General features: G+C 45.8%; 1 protein-coding gene across 1 annotated transcript in view; it reads left to right on the top strand.

Moving 5' to 3' along the window:
• KLHL1 (kelch like family member 1) overlaps positions 1–20,300 on the top strand; it is a 380,716-nt gene that overhangs the window by 228,783 nt on the left and 131,633 nt on the right. The gene's annotated exons all lie outside the window — the stretch shown is intronic.

Below are 20,300 nucleotides of genomic sequence, written 5' to 3' on the forward strand. Positions count from 1 at the left end.
GCTTTGCTCTGACCCCAGCTTAGTAAAGAAGGACATCCAAAATCACAGCCACAATCATGTCCGGTCTAATTAGCATATTACCCTTTTATTATTATAGATACTTAGAGGCCTGATGTATAAATTTGTGCAAGAGTAGGCCTTCCTTCCCCCTGCTGCCGGCACCAGCTGCCCTCTGGCACCGGGGACCCAGGCTTCCCTCGCAGCCCCGGCTTCATCTGTCCAGAAGGTCATCTAGAAGGACATCTGTTCTAATTAGCATATTATGCTTTCACTAGAGGCCCGGTGCACAAAAATTTGTGCACTCGGGGGGAGGGGGTCCCCCAGCCCGGCCTGTGTCCTCTCGCAGTCTGGGACCCCTCGGGTTATAATGACCTGCTGGCTTAGGCCTGCTTCCAGGTGGCAGAGGGCAGGCCCTATCCCTAGGTGCAGCCCCTGGTCAGGCTCAGAGCAGGGCCGATTGGGGAGTTGGGGCACCACCCCGTCATGCACAGAGCAGGGTGGATGGGGAGGTTGAGATGCCACCCTCAGTCACGCTCAGGGTAGGGCTGATTGGGGGGTTGGGGCACCGCCCCCTGTCACACTCAAGGCAGGGTCGATGGGGAGGTTGCGGTGCCACCCCGTCACACACAGAGCAGGGCCCATCAGGGGGTTGGGGCGCTGCCCCCTGTCACTCACAGAGCAGGGCCCATCAGGGGTGTTGGGGCTCCGTACCCTGTCATGCACAGAGAAGGGCGGATCAGGGGGTTGAGGAGCTCCCTGCTGTCACTCACAGAGTAGGGCTGATAGGGGAGTTGGGGCACCGCCCCCTGTCACACACAGAGCAGGGTGGATAAAGGGGTGGGGCCCTGCACCCTGTCACACTCAGGGCAGGGCCAATGGGGAGGTTATGGCTCTACCCTGTCACACACAGAGCAAGGCCGGTGGAGGGGGGTTGGGGCACCGCACCCTGTCACACTCAGGGCAGGGCCGATGGAGAGGTTATGGCTACCCTGTCACACACAGAGCAAGGCCCGTGGAGGGGGGTTGGGGCGCCACCCTCTATCACCCACAGAGCAGGGCCGATCAGGGGGTTGGGGCGCTGCCACTGTCACACTCAGGGCAGGGCCGATGGAGAGGTTATGGCTCTACCCTGTCACACATAGAGCAGGGCCGATCAGGGGGTTGGTGCGCTGCACCCTGTCAAACACAGAGCCGCAGGGCAATCAGGGGATTGGGGAGCTCCCCCCTATCAGGCACAGAGCAGGGCAGATAGGGAGGTTGTGGCCCCGCCCCCTGTCACACACAGAGCCGCAGGGCGATCAGGGGGTTTGGGCGCTGCCCCCTGTCACGCTGATCCCGGTGCTGGGAGGCATATTACCCTTTTACTATATAGAATAGAGGCCTGGTGCGTGGGTAGGGGCTGGCTGGTATGCTCTTAAGGGTGTCCTGGATCAGGGTGGGGGTCCCCACTGGGGTGCCTGGCCAGGCTGGGTGAGGGGCTGAGGGCTGTTTTCCGGAAGCGAGTGACTGAAGCTTCCAACCGCTCCTTGTTTTCTTTTTTTTTTTTTTATTCTGGGCCAGCTTTAGCTTTGAGGCCTCGCTGCTGAAAACATCGATACAATGTTGCTAAAACCCGGCTGAATGAAAGCTGGTTTCTGGGGTTTTGTTTATCTTCTTATTTGCAACATAGTACATAGTTGCTTAGAGTTGTAGCTCAGAGGCCGGCAAGTGAGGCAGGGAACGTTGGAGTTCCCAGCAAGCAAGCCTCATGTTCACTTCCAGCTGCCTGGCTGCCGGCCGCCATCTTGGCTGACAGTTAATTTGCATATACTCACTGATTAGCCAATGAAAAGGGTAGCAGTCATACGCTAATTACCATGTTTCTCTTTTATTAGTGTAGATTATTATAGACTAGAGGCCTGGTGCACGAAATTCGTGCACTGGCGGTGGGGGGAATCCCTCAGCCCGGCCTGTGCCCTCTCACAGTCTGGGACCCCTAGCTCCTTACCACCCTCCTGCTGCTGCTCTGTACCACTCGGCTCGCTGCTCCTCAGTGCTGCCGTGGAGGTTCCTGCCACCTCCGCTGCACTCACCAGCCATGAGCCTGGCTTCTGGATGAGCAGCACCCCCCCCTGAGGGAACTCATTGTACCTCCAGGCCCTGGTTGGTGTGGATCAGTAGTTAGAGTGTCCTCCCACGCACCAAAGGGTCATGAGTTTGATTCCAGGTGAGGGCACATACACAGGTTGTGGGTTGCTTGGGCAACTGATCAATGTTTCTCTTTCTCTTTCCCTCTCCCTTCCTCTCTCTCTAGAATCAATGAAAAAAACATATCCTTAGAGGAGGACTTAAAAAGAAAAAAAAAATGCTGGTTTCATTCAGTGGATAGTGCTTCTGCAGGCAGACTGAAGGGTACCAGGTTGGATTCCAATCTAAGGCATATACCTGGGTTGCCGGCTTAATCCAGGGCCCTGGTCAGGGATTCAGCAAGAGACAACCATTTGATGTCTCTCATATTAGTTTCTGTCTTTCTCCCTTCCTTCCACTCTCTGTAAAAATAAATAAATAAATAAACAAAAAAAAATCAATGCAAAAATGTCCTCAGGTGAGGATTAAGCAAAACAAACAAACAAACAAACAAACAAACACCCATTCCCAGTGTGATTATTGAAGGAGCATATGAAGTATTTGTTGAATGAACGGGAAGGGAGGAGACTTTGCTTTCTAACTGTTTTAGCAACTCTGCAAGCCAGAGGGTTTAATTTTATTTTTTTTAAATATATTTTATTGATTTTTACAGAGAGGAAGGTAGAGGGATAGAGAGTAAGAAACATCGATGAGAGAGAAACATCGATCAACTGCTTTCTGCACACCCCCTACCGGGGATGTGCCTGCAACAAAGGTATATGCCCTTGACCAGAATTGAGCCCGGGACCTCTCAGTCCACAGGCCGATGCTCTATCCACTGAGCCAAACCGGTTAGAGTCAGAGGGTTTATTTTTTATTTTCATTTTTATTGATTGATTATTTTAGAGAGAGGAAGGGAGCGAGAGAAACATCAGTGTGTTGTTCCACTTACTATGCTCTCTTTGGTTGCTTCTTGTCTGTGCCCTGACCAGGGATCCAACCTGCAACCTTGCTATATCAGGAGGAGGTTCTAACCCACTGCTCAGGGTGCTGCCTGTCAGGGCCCCTCAACAAAATCCCTCTGGTGTGCCCTGGCCCCTGCTGTGGGTCGGAGCTCCTCTGCCACAGCAAAGGTTTGGGTTCCATTCTGTCAGGTTTTGGGTTTGATTCCTGTTCCAGGCTGACTGCTGCTCAGCAAGTGACCGAGGACCATTGAAGTCCATGTGCTCTAGTCATTCGGCGGGGACCCGGGGTTCCATGTCTGACTTGGCCGACTGTGATCCCTGCTACCCCCAGTCCTCCATCCAGGGCGACTTCAACTGTAAAAGCTGCGTGGCCTCCAGGTAGGTCGCCCTCTCCATGGCTCGCCAGGCTTGGTTTCGCACAGTTGCCCTGGGAGGTGGATTTCCAGGTTCCCAAGGAGAGCGCCCTCCACTCCGGACTCCCAGGGAGAGCATGTTGGGGGCATGAGTGCTGGCTGACCTCTGGGGTAGCCCCACCAGCCCCGATCTCCCCTGCCTGTGGCCCCGCTCCTCACTTCCTGATCTCAGATCAGGGGACCACAGGCACCTCAGCACCCGGTGCCCAGGGTGCTCCCATGCCTGCTGCCCATCCCCTCCCTTCGTGACCGCATATCCCAGGGCCGCAAGCACGGCTGCACCCGAACCCCAGGGGCAGCCGTGCCTGTGACCCCGCACCTCACTTCCCGATCTCAGATCAGGGGACCACAGGCACCTCAGCACCCGATGCCCCGGGTGCCGCCATGCTTGTGGCCCTGCCACTCCCTTCATGATAGCAGATCATGGGGCCGAAGGCAGGCTGGTTCCCTGGATGCTGCCATGCCTGCTGCTCCACCCCTCCCTTCTCCATTGCAAATCCGGGGGCTGCAGGCACGGCTGCACCGGATGCCCTGGGTGCCGCCGTGCCTGTGGTCCCGCCCCTCCCTTCTCGATTGCAGATCAGAGGGCCAAAGGCAGGCTGCACCCTGGGACTGCACCTGGTGCCCAGGATGCTGCCATGCCTGCGGCCCCACCTCTCCCTTCAAGATCGCAGATCAGGGGACTGCAGGCTAGTTGGCACCCATGGCCCCTGTGGTCCTGCACCCCGACTCTCTCTTCCTCCCATCGCCATGGCGATCACCAGCACCTCTGACGGGGCTGTCACCTTGCCTGCTGGGCTTTCTGATGGCGATCACTGGCTGGGGGGCGGGCAAAGGCAACCCTGCAGGCTGTCTTTGCCCGCCCCCCAGCTCTTGCCTGCCACCATTCTTCCATCTTTCCCCTTTTGCCTCCCATCATTGCGCCTATGTATGCAAATTAGCCGCCATCTTTGTTGGCTGTTAACCGCCATCTTGGCTGGCATTTAATTTGCATATCGCCCTGATTAGCCAATGGGAAGGGTAGCGGTCGTACGCTAATTACCATGTTTCTCTTTTATTAGATAGGACTAGAGGCCCAGTGCACAAAAATTTGTGCACTCGGGGGGGAGGGGGGAGTCCCTCAGCCCGGCCTGTGCCCTCTCACAGTCTGGGACCCCTCGAGACATAACGACCTGCTGTCTTAGGCCTGCTCCTGGGTGGCAGAGGGCAGGCCCAATCCCTAGGTGCAGCCCCTGGTCGGGCTCAGAGCAGGGCCGATTGGGGAGTTGGGGCGCCACCCCCTGTCATGCACAGAGCAGGGTGGATCAGGAGGTTGCGATGCCACCCTCAGTCACGCTCATCGTAGGGCCGATTGGGGGGTTGGGGCGCTGCCCCCTGTCACTCACAGAGCAGGGCCCATCAGGGGGTTTGGGCGCCGCACCCTGTCACACTCAGGGCTGGGCCGATGGGGAGGTTATGGCTCTACCTCATCACACACAGAACAGGGCCCGTGGGGGTGGGGGGGTGGGGAGCCGCACCCTGTCACACACAGAGGAGCAGGGCGATCAGGGGGTTGGGGAGTTCCCCCCTATCAGGCACAGAGCAGGGCTGATCAGGGGCTTGGGGAGCTCCCCCGTATCAGGCACAGAGCAGGGCTGATCAGGGGGTTGGGGAGCTCCCCCCATCAGGCACAGAGCAGGGCTGATCAGGGGGTTGGGGCGCCGCACCCTGTCACACACAGAGCAGGGTGGATCAGGGGGTTGGGGCGCTGCCCCCGGTCATGCTGATCCCAGGTTCAGGAGGCCTCGCGGCTCCACTGATCCTGGTGCTGGAAGGGATATTACCCTTTTACTATATAGGATAGAGGCCTGGTGCACGGGTGGGGGCCGGCTGGTTTGCCCTGAAGGGTGTCCTGGATCAGCGTGGGGGTCCCACTGGGGTGCCTGGCCAGCCTGGATGAGGAGATGATGGCTGTTTGCAGCTGGTCACACCCCCTTCAGGGTAGGGGCCCCACTGGGGTGCCTGGCCAGTTTGGGTGAGGGGCTGAGGGCCATTTTCAGGCTGGCGAGTGACTGAAGCTCCCAACTGCTCCTTTTTTTCTTTTTTTTTAATTCTGGGCCAGCTTTAGCTCTGAGGCTTGGCTCCAGCTCTGAGACCTCGGCTGCTGAAAGCAGGTATCTGGTTTGTTTAGGTTCTATAATCAAAACACTGTTTCAACTCCAGCTCTGAGATCCTGGCTGGCTGAAAGCAGGTTACTGGGGTTTTGTTTAGCTTCTATATTTGTAACAATGTTTCAAACTGCAAGCTCAGAGGCTGGCTGCAGCAGGCGGGGAACGTTGGCTTCCTCTGTCACTGAAGCAAGCAAGCCTCCTGTTAGCTTCAAGCTGCCTGGCTGCCGGCCGCCATCTTGGCTGGCAGTTAATTTGCATATCGCCCTGATTAGCCAATGGGAAGGGTAGCGGAGGTATGGCTAATTACCATGTTTCTCTTTTATTAGATAGGATAACATTCCATGGAATTATGTTTTGCACCAGCTCTCATATTTAATGTATTGTGTGTAACAGCATATGTTGTAATATATTTAATCATTCTTTTATTTCTGAGAGATAAATTAATGACATGCAGTAAATGATTATTTGACAAACTAAAGGAAAATTAGTATATATTTGTATAACTGTTTAGAGGATTACCTGTCTTCATTCCAATTATTTTACATAAAGTATATACTTTATTAATTTTCATATTATGGTTTTCTAGAGAAGATTTTTATAGCTCATCTCTCATTTTTACTTGACTTTTTGACAATGATTACAATTGTCTGCTGTATAAAAAGTTTAAAATGGGTTAAATATAAGATAATATATTGTGCTGTGATTTTTTTAATGTTGGTCATAAGCAGCTAGTAAATTAGTCCACCCCAGAAGGGAAATAGTCTAAATCCTTATATTAAGCAATAATTGGATGCAAGATTATAATTAAAAATTTACATGCTACTGTAGAGACGATTTAGACCTTAAGATTGTAAAAATATAACGTATCCTTTGTTAAAGAACATTAATGCTGTGTTTCTGTTTTGTTTTGTTTTGTTTTGTTTTTTTTGCTGCAAAATAATCAATGAGACTATGTAAGCCATTTCCATACTCCCTTTTTTCTTTCCCTTTTCCTCCTATACATATATTTTACTCCAACTGTCTGGCTACTTTAGGTTATGCAAATAACAGACTTTCCTTATGAAGCATTTATGCTTAGAAGCATAAGAACAAAGGAGTATAGAAACATGGGTTGACAAAGCAATCCTCTTTTGTCTTGAAAAAAATTGTTTTCTGTTAAGATAAGAAGTACATTTTCTCTCCATATTTTTTATAAGTACAACATGAGAACTACCTGGTAAAATGTATATTTTTGTACATGTAAGTAAATTCTTGCAGTCAATTTTCTGCAAGATGTCCTAGCTGGGAAGACAGATAGATTACCTTGCATTAAAAGTATCTTTATTTGGCAAAGTTGTAGAGGATCATTATTTTTATGCTTTTATCAAGCATTGCAATTCCTTTAAGAAAAAGTTTATGTGATCTGGTGTCCTGGACACTTTGTAGCAATGAAAAGAAATAGCTTTGAATGCACAGTATGCTATGGTCTCATGATTTAATTAGGAGTGAGAACATTTCTCCTGTGGGCTGGCACAGATACTAGTCTGTGGCTTTCATAGAGATTCTGCAGAGATTTTCACTTTCCTCAGCAGCTGCTATACTCACGATTTCTATAAAACACCTAAAAGAAACTTGGTAAATAGTAATAGCAATGCAAAGCAATTTATGAAGGAGGGGGGAAAGATAGGTTTAGGTTCTACCAAGGAGTTAATGTGTCTAATATTAATAATTGTAAAAATCAATACTACCGCTCTGGCTAATAATTTATGAACGGATAGTGTTACATAATTTACAAAGCAATGAACATGTTTGAGAATGGCTAATTAGTTTTCTGTTAAACAAACAAAAAAAGAAAGTAGAAATGTTTAGCTGACTGAGCTATTTTTCTTGGTAGTGAAGTTTATAAATGATTTCTACATGCTTCCTTTTTCATTAGTAGATAATAGGTATCACATGTTAAAATTGTGTATGATATGTCTCCAGTATCAGAAGCTGACCAAATTATTTTCAAGGATTAATGAATCCCTTGAAAATAATTGCATATACTTTGCATATTATTAAGTTTATGAGTCATTTTTTTTCTAGTCTCAATTGTGCTTGAGAGCAAATCAGAAAAAGGTCTATAGGCTAGGTATTGCTATAGACCCCATTTTTAAGGTGAGGAAATTATATCTTAGAATAATTAAGTGCCTTTGCCTAGGAAATCATAACTAGGAAGTATGAGAATTGGGACGTTTTTACAATCCTCTTTGCTAAAAACTTATTTCCACTATAATTTCTGAATCTTCATACCTCTTTAGCAACATTTTGTCAGAAAACAAAGTCATAGACTTAAAATAATCTTTCATCCCATATGATAATGAATAATGAATATCACAAGTTATTTGATACTGAACAATTTTAAAATTGTTAGAAAATGCTTCTTTTAAAAAAATGACACTTTAATATTACTTTATAAAAAGAGTTACTACCAATTAAGTAACCACACTTAGTAGGTGGTTAAGTGTTAACAAAGAAGTGGCAGCTAGTCATTTTATTCTGCCAGATTTAGCCCTAAGTAGCTTTCCTGTAGCAGACCAAACCACATGTGGTGCTTACTGTATAATGCTATTGTTAAGAAAGGGAATGATATGTAATTTAAATAATTAAAGAAATTATACTCCATAGTCTTTTTCTAAGCACTCATGACAGAATTGACAGGACAAGCACTGTTAAATTTTGCCCACTGAAAACTCTGAACACTTCTTTTCCTGTTTTATTATCTGGATAATATTAATTACTTCTATATAGATACATAAATATGACAGAAATGAGGTTTCTGTGCAGTGTTTGCTCCATGTTTGTTTTTGGCCTTTATTATAATGACTGGTGAGCATTACACAGAAAGACTATATGAAGTAAACATTCACTTAAGTGACTTCAAAGATCATTTCGAATTTGAGATTATGTGAGGTTGCAAAAATTCCCATTTATAACCCTGCTGGAGAATATGAGAATTGAACCAGATGACATCAACTTTTTTTACTACTCTCCAAATCTATGATTTTATGAGAAACACTTCTTTGTCTTGGGAATTGTTACTTCAGAGAGGAAAGGTGTCCATCTCCTAACTCAAACTTCCCCTTGGCTTCCTTTATTCCACTTGAATTCCCATACTTTGGACTCCATTAAATTCTCCATTTTTTTTCTCTTCTGTTAAAAATATACATATTTTTCTTATAATATCATATTGTCCTCCGCATTAGAAAGTGACTTTCCTAGGGGCCAGAACGCTCCTTGTTTTCTCTCTTTTTCTTTAGTATGAAGAGCATACTTGGGGAAAAAAAAAAAAAAAAACTCTACAAAATTTTGTTTCATAATGAAATTAGTAGATAAAATAGGGAACATAAAGAAGTATGAGTGTAGGCAATAGAGCCACCAATATAAGGCTGAAGCAAAAGGAGGCTGAAGGGAAGGGTAGGCTCTGGTAGAAAGTAGTAATGGCCAATGCTTATCTAACACTTGCTATATGTTACCCACTTCTCTCTGAACAGTAAATTTAATTTAATCTTCACACTTAATCCTCACAACAGTGTTTTAAGATGGATACTGTTTTTTATTCCCATTTACAGATAAAGAACCCAACCTCCTAATCACACAGCCAGTGGGTAGCAGGGTTGGGATCTAAATCTTGGCCTACTCCCCATGCCAATTATAATCTATTGACACTTCATAATCATAAAGCCACATTATGGAACTCAGATATACCAAGAAAGAGGTGGAAACAGGTCCAGGTGAGCACTCAAGAATCAGGGTGCATACATGTTGCAGGAACCAGAGACAGTAAGTCCAAACTAGATGGGCAGAGAACCAGAAGGGGAAGTTAATCAAAGGCTGGATAAGGCAGTAATTGTAATAGGACATGAAACTGTATTCCTCTTCTAGTTTTATCCTGACTGGTACTGTGACTGTTTGAGCCTACTGAGCCTCAGCATTCTCATGTGAAAATAACAAGGTGTGACTCTTAATAAGTCTTGTTCTCTTTGAACTCTGTGATAGTGCTCAAGAGTTCAGGCAGCAATTTTGACGCAAGGATTAAAAATTTAGGCAAGGCAGATAATCAAAAGCTCAGGAAAATTGCTTTTAACCTGAAAAGGTTAGAGTCTTGTTAGTGTAGCAACTTGAAGGTACCTGTAACAAGAAGCCCTTGATAACTGGGAGTGGTGTCTTTCACCACCCTGCATTTTTAGAAAGTTTAAATTCTAGAGGCAGTAGGAAAAAGTATAAATTGAAGAGAATCTGATCCTGAGAGTAGACCACATTTTTCCTGTTCCTGACACTCCAGTGGGTCATGAGAAACCTAATGTTTCTAAAAGGTATCATTATATAAAATAAAGAGCCTATAAATTGTCATTTAAAATATTGGGAATAATTAGGTTTATGCAATAGTTTTAATATAGCTATTTTTAAATTTTTTTATGTTATGTATTATTTTTCTAGGGTTGCCATAACAAAGTACACAAACTTGGTAGCTTAAAACAACAGAAATTTATTTTCTTATAGTTCTAGAGGCTTCAAGTCTGAAATTAGATGAGAGAGGGGCCAGATTCTCTCTGAAAGTTCTAGGGAAGAGTCCTTCCTTGCCTTTTCCATCTTCTGTGGATTCCTGGCAATCGTTAGTATTCTTTGCTTATAGCAGGATGGCTTTTATCTCTGATCCCTCCACTTTTTGCATGGCCTCTATCCTCTGTGTCTGCTCTGTCTTCATGATCTTCTCCTCATGGTATATCTGTGTCTCTATAAGTTTCTCTCTTAAAAGCACACCAGTCATTGGATTAGGGCCCATTCACATCCAGTATGGCCTTATCTTAACTAATTACATCTGCAATGATCCTATTTCCAAATAAGGTTATTTTCCAAGGTTCTGAATTTTTAGGAGCCACTCTATTCAATCCAGTACATGATGAAATGAAAAAGACACTGCTTTAGAAATTAAGAGATGCATGTTTTAATCTTGCTCCTGAGAACAGTAGAATCATGCATGCATCAGAAACTCTAAAAACTTTTCTTGCTTAAGGAATTATAATTTTATAATTCTGTGACTTTAGACTAAAACTTTGTTTCATATGTAAGCCTCAACTAGAGAATGTGGAAATTCTCTGACTTGCCTTTCATTTTTTCTTTTATTAATATACTAGAGGCCCGGTGGCCGAAACCGGTTTGGCTCAGTGGATAGAGCGTCGGCCTGCGGACTGAAAGGTCCCAGGTTTGATTCCGGTCAAGGGCATGTATCTTGGTTGCGGGCACATTCCCAGTGGGAGATGTGCAGGAGGCAGCTGATCAATGTTTCTCTCTCATTGGTGTTTCTAACTCTCTATCCCTCTCCCTTCCTCTCTGTAAAAAATCAATAAAATATATTTAAAAATAAAATAAAATAAAAAATAAATAGAGGCCCGGTGCACAAAAATTTGTGCACTCAGCGGTGGGGGGTGGAGAAGGTCCCTCAGCCCGGCCTGTGCCATCTCACAGCCTGGGACCCCTTGAGGGATGACCACCTGCTGGCTTCGGCCTGCTCCCTGGGGGATTGGGCCTAAGATGGTAATCAGACATCCCTCTGGCAGCCCGGCAGCCCTCGGGGGATGTCCACTTGCCAGCGGGGAGCAGACCTAAGCTGCAGTTGGACATCCTTAGAGCTGCTGAGGAGACAGGAGAGGCTCCCACCACCACCGCTGTACTGGCAGCCATCAGCCTGGCTTGTGGCTGAGCAGAGCTCCCCCATGTGGGAGTGCACTGACCACCAGAGGGCAGCTCCTGCATTGAGCGTCTACCCCCTGGTGGTCAGTGTGTGTCATAGTGACCAGTCATTCCCAGTCTTTCTGCTGTTAGACTCAGTTTGCATATTACTCTTTTACTATATAGGATAGAGGTCTGGTGCACAGGTGGGGGCCGGCTGGTTTGCCCTGAAGGGTGTCCTGGATCAGGGTGGGGGTCCCGCTTGGGTTCCTGGCCAGCCTGGGTGAGGGGCTGATGGTTGTTTGTAGCTGATCACACCTCCTTCAGTTTGGGGGTCCCCACTGGGGTGCCTGGCAGGTCTGGGTGAGGGGCTGAGGGCTGTTTTCAGGCTGGCCTGTGACTGAAGCTCCCAGCCTCTCCTTTTATTTATTTATTTTTTATTCTGGGATTTATTTACCTTATATAATTGAAATTCTGTTGCTGTCACTGGCGCTCCCAGCTCTGAGGCCGCGGCTGGCTGAAAGCAGGTATCTGGGATTTGTTTAGCTTCTATAATTAAAACGTTGTTGCTTTTGGAGCTGTTGCTTTCAGAGCTTAGAGCTGGGCCGCTGCAGGTGGGGAAACTTGGCTTCCTCCATCACTGGAGCAAGCAAACCTCATGCTTGCTTCAGCTGTGTGGCTGCCGGCCACCATCTTTGTTTGCAGTTAATTTGCATATCTTGCTGATTAGCCAATGGGAAGCGTAGCGGAGATATGGTTAATTACCCTTTTTGTCTTTTATTAGATAGTATTTTTATTTATTTTAGAGAGGTAGGGAGAAGGAGAGATAGAAACATCAATGATGAGAGAGAATCACTGATTGGCTGCCTCCTGCACGCCCCACACTGGGGATGGAGCCTGCAAACCAGTCATGTGCCCTTGACCGGAATCAAACCTGGGACCCTTCAGTCTGGAGGACGATGCTCTATCCACTGAGCCACACCAGCTGGGGCTCTTTTTTTGAAAGGATGCTCCTTCTAAGAATTCCTCTTTCTAAATAATAACCTTTTAAATGAACAATTAAATAAATATCACGACCTCTGTGGATATCAAATGAAACCAGAGATTCTGTGGTGGTCTGCGAAAGATTAGCCTTCTCATCATAATGCTTAGGACAGTGAGTGTGAGTCTCCTCTTCAGTGGTCGGCAAACTCATTAGTCAACAGAGCCAAATATCATTGAAATTTCTTTTGAGAGCCAATTTTTTTAAACTTAAACTATATAGGTAGCTACCTTGTTATTAACTTAATTAGGGTACTCCTAAGGCTTAGGAAGAGCCACACTCAAGGGGCCAAAGAGCCGATGTGGCTCGAGAGCCACAGTTTGCCGACCACGGCACTGGTCACGATGGGCAGGATGATGAGACAGTAGATTTTAGCTCAATAGACTTTCATGGCAGAGAGGTTTCTTTGAGTTAACCATCATAGTATATAGTGTGTTGCTTTGGTAGTATCTGTTAATGAAGCAAACAATATTAAAGTTTCTGTTTAAAGTTATTTGAACATTAATACAATATTTTACAAAAGTTTACTATCCATATGTTAAACATAACCAATAACTAAACCATGGTAATTAATGGGATTTACATATGCTGGCCTGATGTTACCATTAACTGTTAGCTAACTTTTAAAATAATCTAGAATAGTGAATTTCTAATGGAATTTCAAATGAATTATACCATAGCCAGTGTGGCACAGTTGGTTGAGCATTGTCCCATGCACCAGAAGGTGGCTGGTTTGATTCCTGGTTAGGGCACATGCCCAGGTTGCAAACTTGATCCCCAGTAGGAAACGGTGCATGCAGAAGGCTGCCAATCAATGATTCTCTCACATTGATGCTTCTCTCTCTCTCCCTCTCTATTCCTCTTTCTCTAGAATCAATAAAAACATTTTTAAAAAGGAAAATGATTGCTATGTGTTGATATATTACCAACAATAATAGAATTAATACAGAGGAAATTAATATTAGATTATTAATTGTTTAAGTCAATTCAGACTTATTAAAACAATTATTAATAACTAGAGGCCCGGTGCACAAAAATTTGTGCACTCGGGGGGTGTGGGGAGGGGTGTCCCCCAGCCCGGCCTGTGCCCTCTCGCAGTCTGGGACCCCTCGAGAGATAATGACCTGCTGGCTTAGGCCTGCTCCCGGGTGGCAGAGGGCAGGCCCAATCCCTCAGTGCAGCCCCTGGTCAGGCTCAGAGCAGGGCCGATTGGGGAGTTGGGGCACCACCCCCTGTCATGCACAGAGCAGCGCGGATCAGGGGGTTGGGGCGCTGCACCCTGTCACACTCAGGGCAGGGCCAATGGGGAGGTTATGGCTCTACCCTGTCACACATAGAGCAAAGCCCGTGGAGGGGGGTTGGGGCGCCATCCTCTATCACCCACAGAGCAGGACCGATCGGGGATGGGGCACCACCGCTGTCACACTCAGGGCAGGGCCGATGGAGAGGTTATGGCTCTACCCTGTCACACACAGAGCAGGGTCCATGGGGCGGAGGGGGGGTTGGGGCGCCGCACCCTGTCAAACACAGAGCCCCAGGGCAATCAGGGGATTGGGGAGCTCTCTACTATCAGGCACAGAACAGGGCTGATCAGGGGTTTGGGGCGCCTTTCCCTGTCACAAACAGAGCAGGGCGGATAGGGAGGTTGTGCCCCCCCCCCATCACACACAGAGCCTCAGGGCGATCAGGGGGTTTGGGCGCTGCCCCCTGTCACGCTGATTCCGGTGCCAGGAGGCATATTACCCTTTTACTATATAGAATAGAGGCCTGGTGCACAGGTCGGGGCTGGTTGGTTTGCCCTGAAGGGTGTACTGGATCAGGGTGGGGTTCCCCACTGGGGTGCCTGGCCAGTCTGGGTGAGGGGCTGAGGGCTGTTTTCCTGAAGCGAGTGACTGGAGCTCCCAACCGCTCCTTGTTTTTTTTTTTTTTTTTATTCTGGGCCAGCTTTAGCTCTGAGGCCTCGCTGCTGAAAACATTGATACAAAGTTTAGGTCTGCCTGGCTTTCAGTCCGGCTGGTTTCTGGTGTTTTGTTTATCTTCTTATTTGCAACATAGTACAGAGTTGCTTAGAGTTGCAACTGAGAGGCCGGCAAGTGAGGCAGGGAACGTTGGAGTCCGCAGCAAGCAAGCCTCCCTGTTCGCTTCAGTGCCTGGCTGCCGGCCGCCATCTTGGCTGACAGTTAATTTGCATATACTCCCTGATTAGCCAATGGGAAGGGTAGCGGTCGTACACTAATTACCATGTTTCTCTTTTATTAGTGTAGATTATTTAAGTCAAATTCAGAAAATAAACAAAAATAAGAAAATTCTATTTAGATAAAACAAAACTATAAGTTTTATATAGTTAGAAAAATTTTTTATAATATGTAGTGGAAAAACAGATGCAGAATTTAGTCTTTATTTATGCTATTAATAAAGATTACTATGCCTTATGTAGTGGCAAATTAAATTTGGTGCCAAAATCTCCCTTGATAATATTTCCATTTACATGTAAAAGATGTATGTATACACATATTCCAATTTAGTGGAGAGACTATAAAAGTTGAGAATAAACTTATGCTATTATATGGTCTAAATTACCCTTTCAATGTTATCTTTCACTATTTTTGTGTTCATTCTCAGTCAAGTTGACACACCCAATATGGCACTTTATACTATACTAGAGGCCCGGTGCACAAAAATTTGTGCACTCGGCGGGGAGAGGGGGTCCCTCAGCCCGGCCTGTGCCCTCTTGCAGTCTGGGACCCTTCGGGAGATAATGACCTGCTGGCTTAGGCCTGCTCCCGGGTGGCAGATGGCAGGCCCAATCCCTAGGTGCAGGCCCTGGTCGGGCTCAGAGCAGGGCCGATTGGGGAGTTGGGGCGCCGCCCCCTGTCATGCACAGAGCAGGGCGGATGGGGAGGTTGCGATGCCACCCTCAGTCACGCTCAGGGTAGGGCTGATTGGGGGGTTGGGGCACCGCCCCCTGTCACACTCAAGGCAGGGTCGATGGGGAGGTTGCGGCTCCACCCTGTCACTCACAGAGCAGGGCCGATCAGGGGGTTGGGGCTCCGTACCCTGTCACACACAGAGCAGGGCCCATCAGGGGTTTGGGGAGCTCCCCCCTCTCATGCACAGAGCAGGGTCAATCAGGGGTTTGGGGAGCTCCCCCCTGTCACGCACAGAGCAGGGCCGATCAGGGGGTTGAGGAGCTCCCCCCGTCACACACAGAGCAGGGCTTGTGGAGGGGGGGAGTTGGGGCGCCACACCCTGTCACGCACAGAGCAGGGCTGATCGGGGGTTTAGGAGCTGCCACTGTCACACTCAGGGCAGGGCCGATGGGGAGGTATGGCTCTACCCCATCTCACATAGAGTAGGGCCCGTGGGGGGGGGGGGGGTTAGGGCGCCGCACCCTGTCACACGCAGAGCCGCAGGGCTGATCAGGGCGTTGGGGCGCTGCCCCCTGTCACACACAGAGCTGCAGGGCAATCAGGGCATTTGGGCGCTGCCCCTGTCACACTGATCCTGATGCCGGGAGGCCTTGGGGCTCTGTTGATCCCGCCCAGCAGGGTCACAGATCCGGGTCCCAGACCGCAGACAGCCTTGCCTGCTGCTGCCTGCCTTCAGTATGCAAATTAGCCGCCATCTTGTTGCTTCAGGGTGGGGGTCCCAACTGGGTGCCTGGCCAGTCTGGGTGAGGGGCTGAGGGCCGTTTTCAGGCTGGTGGGTGACTGGAGCTCCAAACCTCTCCTTTTTTTCTTTTTTTTTTATTCTGGCATTTATTTACCTTCTATGGCTGTCACTGGAGCTGAGAGCCGGCTTTCTCTCTGAGGCTCGGCTGAAAGCAGGTTTCTGGCCTTTGTTTTCTGTATGTGAAACAATGTTACGACTCCAGCTCTGAGATCCCAGCTGACTGACAGGAGGTTTATGGGGTTTTGTTTATCTTCTATAAATGTTACAATGTTTCCAACTGAAGCTTAGAGGCTGGCAAGGCAGGTGGGGAACGTTGGAGTCCTCTGTCACTGAAGGAAGCAAGCCTCCCTGTTCGCATCAGCTGCCTGGCTGCCGGCCGCCATCTTGGCTGACAGTTAATTTGCATATACTCCCTGATTAGCCAATGGGAAGGGTAGCGGTCGTACGCTAATTACCATGTTTCTCTTTTATTAGTGTAGATTATCTGCTATTCTCCCTTTTTTATATGGTTCCCCTGGTAATAATACATATCTTTACATTTCCCACTTTCTAATTTATACGCCTACCTAATATTCTAAGTCCATTTGAAAAACTGTTCTTTACAGAATTGATGACAATCATTTTCTAGGCACTGCATGTTATATAGATATCACATGTTTAGTAAGATTTTTGATGCTAATTCATTTTTTTCTACTCACTATATTTATCCAGGACTAGAGGCTCAATGCACAAAATTCACGCACTGGTAGGGTTCCTAGTAGCTGCCGGCTGCCAGCTGGGTATTCCCTCCCTTTCACCGGCCAGCCCCGCCCCCTGGTCGAACTCTCAGACAACTCTAGGTCAAGGGGACAATTTGCATACTATGCTTTTACTATATAGAGTCACACATTAAGAGTCCTATAAATCTATGTGGAATGAATAATTGAATCCATTTAAAATAAAGGTATTGTACAAAAGATGAACCACATTTAGCACTGCCAGGGGTGAACCTGAGGAGGGACAGTGAAGGATTAAAGAAGACAGATAAGAGAATACAGTTGGGGTCAGGTGGGACACTGTTCTCCGATGGAGAGACAGTTCCACAGCCTGCAAGCTGAGTCTTTATTTTATAGTCAGATCCCATAAGGCAGGGGTCCTCAAACTTTTTAAACAGGGGGCCAGTTCACTGTCCCTCAGACCGTTGGAGGGCTGGACTATAGTTTAAAAAAAAACTATGAGCAAATTCCTATGCACACTGCACATATCTTATTTTGAAGTAAAAAAACAAAACGGAAACAAATACAATATTTGTATTTGCATGTGGCCCACAGGCCGTAGTTTGAGGACCCCTGCCATAAGGCAAGGTAAGGGGGTGGTCAAGTTGTTTATAATGTTCTTGTGAGTTTTGAAGCTACTTAATTACATGCACCTGAGAACTCTATCAAGCTTTGTTTTGGCAGCACTTGCTGCTGCACCTCCCGCAGCCTACATCACTCAGCCACCTGGGACCACAGGTTCAGACCATAAGGTCAAGCTTACATACAACCATAGCCTTTGGCTATAATCGTGCTGGGACAGCTTTGCCCTCCAAGCTGGGGCCTGCACGTGGCTTTGCCATGAGAGGACCGTGCTCCCTCATTAGTCTGAGGCTTGAACCTCTCCAAACGCTATAGCCACTCTCCACAAAAGGTAAACAAGCCACCAAGTTTTGATGCTTCTCATTATTTGTTCTCAGAAAACATAGAGCTAGAGAAGGTGCTCCAGCAGTGGAAATCAGTGTGCATTGATATTTTTTCTTCTTTACTGAATAAAACGTGATGAAACTGAAACAATTTCCAGAGCTAGATTGTAAAAAAAGAAAGAAAGAAAAATATTAGACATGTTTTCATTAAAAGAAGACTTGATGGAAAAAATAAAGAGAACTCTGGAACTAAAAAAATAAAAATGATAAACAACATAATATATGGGCAAGTGTGAGATCCAATAATGTCTGCTTGTAGCTCCTCATTTCCAGTTTACTCCTAAAAGTTTTTACAAACATTACTTGTTCTTAGAAGATTTAGTGTGACTCACAAAGGTACAAAATTATAGAAATCTCTCTAAATTAGATACAAGAATAAAAGAAAAAGAAAATCTGCTGTAGTGATATAAAACAAAACCATTTTCAGAGCTGTCTGAAAAAGAAATCAAACTATAAAAGGCTATAGCCTTCCTATCAGATACTTCCCAGTTGGACTCTCAGTTTTCCGGAGGCCAAATAAAAAAAGAAATCTGATCAATTCATAATTTACAACACCCATGATAAAAGCAAACCAATTTACTCAAGAGAAGTGCAATTATTCCTACTACTAAAACCTGAAAGAAATTTCTCCCAAGGGCCATCATAAAAAGGACACTGTAAAATATAATGAAATATGCCTTGAACAATATCTTTATGATAGACACCACTAAGTTTCACAGAGCTGCTTTTTTATGATATCCCTCACTGTGTACTGGTACTAATGGTCTAGCTATACAATTCTGTGTGTAGTTTCATAGAGGCATAGATTTTTAAATAACTGAGAAAATAGGTGGACAAAAACATCTATCAAACATTCTTCAAAAACATCTTTACCTTACTGTAGCTCTTTAGAGAAAATTGGTGGCTCCAAGTCTCAGAACACTTATTTGGTTCACTCAGTAAATAGGTATCAGGCATCTATAATTTACACAACACTGTATTAGGCACAGAGGAAACACAGAGACAAAACAATTCCCAGGAAATCAGCTAACCTGTGATGTCAATAAAATGTAAATAAATATGACAGATGACCTGAAAAAAAAAATTAAAAGTTGACATTGTCTTGTGAAAACCGAAGGCCCATCAAGCCTGGGATTCAATTCCAGTGATAAACTCATGACATGGGTCAGGTCTCACTTAAGAAAATAGGTTTGAATCTGCCCTGACCTACAGATTAATGAGCACTTGCCGAATCTTCTACTGTTTTGGAGTAGTCACAATGTCTTTTTTGGAAGAGATTTAGTCCCTCCATTTCAAGGTATGTTTGTTGTTGTTTTTTTCCAAAATAAGCACCCTATTGAGATTTTTAAAATAAATGTGGCTTTTAAACCAAGAAGCCTTAGTTATAGCTTCCTTGGAGATATCTCAGGAGACATGTGGAGGAGCAGAGGGGAAGGGGAGGACAAAAGAGAAGGCCAGTCAGGCCTTCGCTATCTGTATCCATATCTCAGCCACAAAGGCCTCTCTGTTAAATGTAAGACAGACTTTTTTAACAACTAGTTTTTACAAAGTGTTTGAAAACCACTGCACTGTTCTAAACTATTTCCAATATTTTCTTTTTCCTCTACAAAAATGATAAATACATCTATTCAATAACTATGTACTGCTCATCTTTGCAGGGGTTTTTTTTTCTCGAGGAGCTTAATGTTTGTGTTAAGTCCCCCAAGTGCACCAAAAATGAGGCTATGATTGGCTAATTGTTGTCTTAAAGATATGAATACCATGCACTGTACATGCATATAGTGGACGGGGTGGTCAGGACAAATGGGAGTGAGCAGAGGGCTCAAGAAGCCCTTAGATACTAGGTAGCTTTTGAATTAAGTCTTTAAAAAAGAAAGAAACTAGGAAAACAAAGCCGATAAAGTAATTTTAAGTAATAGATTGAGTGAGGAAGGATATGTCAAACAGCATAGCAAAGGGAAACAGTAGTAATTTGTGTGACTGAAATGCAGATAAGGTACAAAATGATGTCTTTGAATTAGGAAGAGGTGAGATCATAAGGAGCTAGTGTGGCCACCCAAGAGATTGGAACCAAAGACAAGAGGAGAACAAATGAAACCAAACCACACAAAAACTGTAGAGGAATGTCATGAGATAATTTATATTTTAGAAATATTATTTTAGTATTTTTGTGGAGGATACAATAGAGAAGCTAAGAATAGAGTCCAGCACAGTAATTAGAAGGTGATTGCAGTAATCTGGAAGAAAATGAACAGGAATCTGAATTAAGCTAGAGAAATTGTCATGAGAAGGAAGTACAAAAGACACTAAAAGGGTGGAATATATATGAGATTTTGTGACTTCTATGGACTATCTGTGCTGTTTTATTCCCTTCTGAATATACAGTGATGTATTGTATGTGTTACTTCTCTTTCTAGTTTTATTCCCACCTTCTGATCCATGTATAAGTTGTCTGTCAAGCTTTAAAAATTTTGAAATGCTACTCTCTTCATATTCACCGAATCTTACATAGCAGTCCACTTGAAACTTAAACATTTAATC

Source organism: Myotis yumanensis, unplaced genomic scaffold (assembly GCF_028538775.1).
Source record: "Myotis yumanensis isolate MYYU_CA2020_CCGP unplaced genomic scaffold, mMyoYum1.0.hap1 SCAF_3, whole genome shotgun sequence".
NCBI classification, from domain to species: domain Eukaryota; kingdom Metazoa; phylum Chordata; class Mammalia; order Chiroptera; family Vespertilionidae; genus Myotis; species Myotis yumanensis.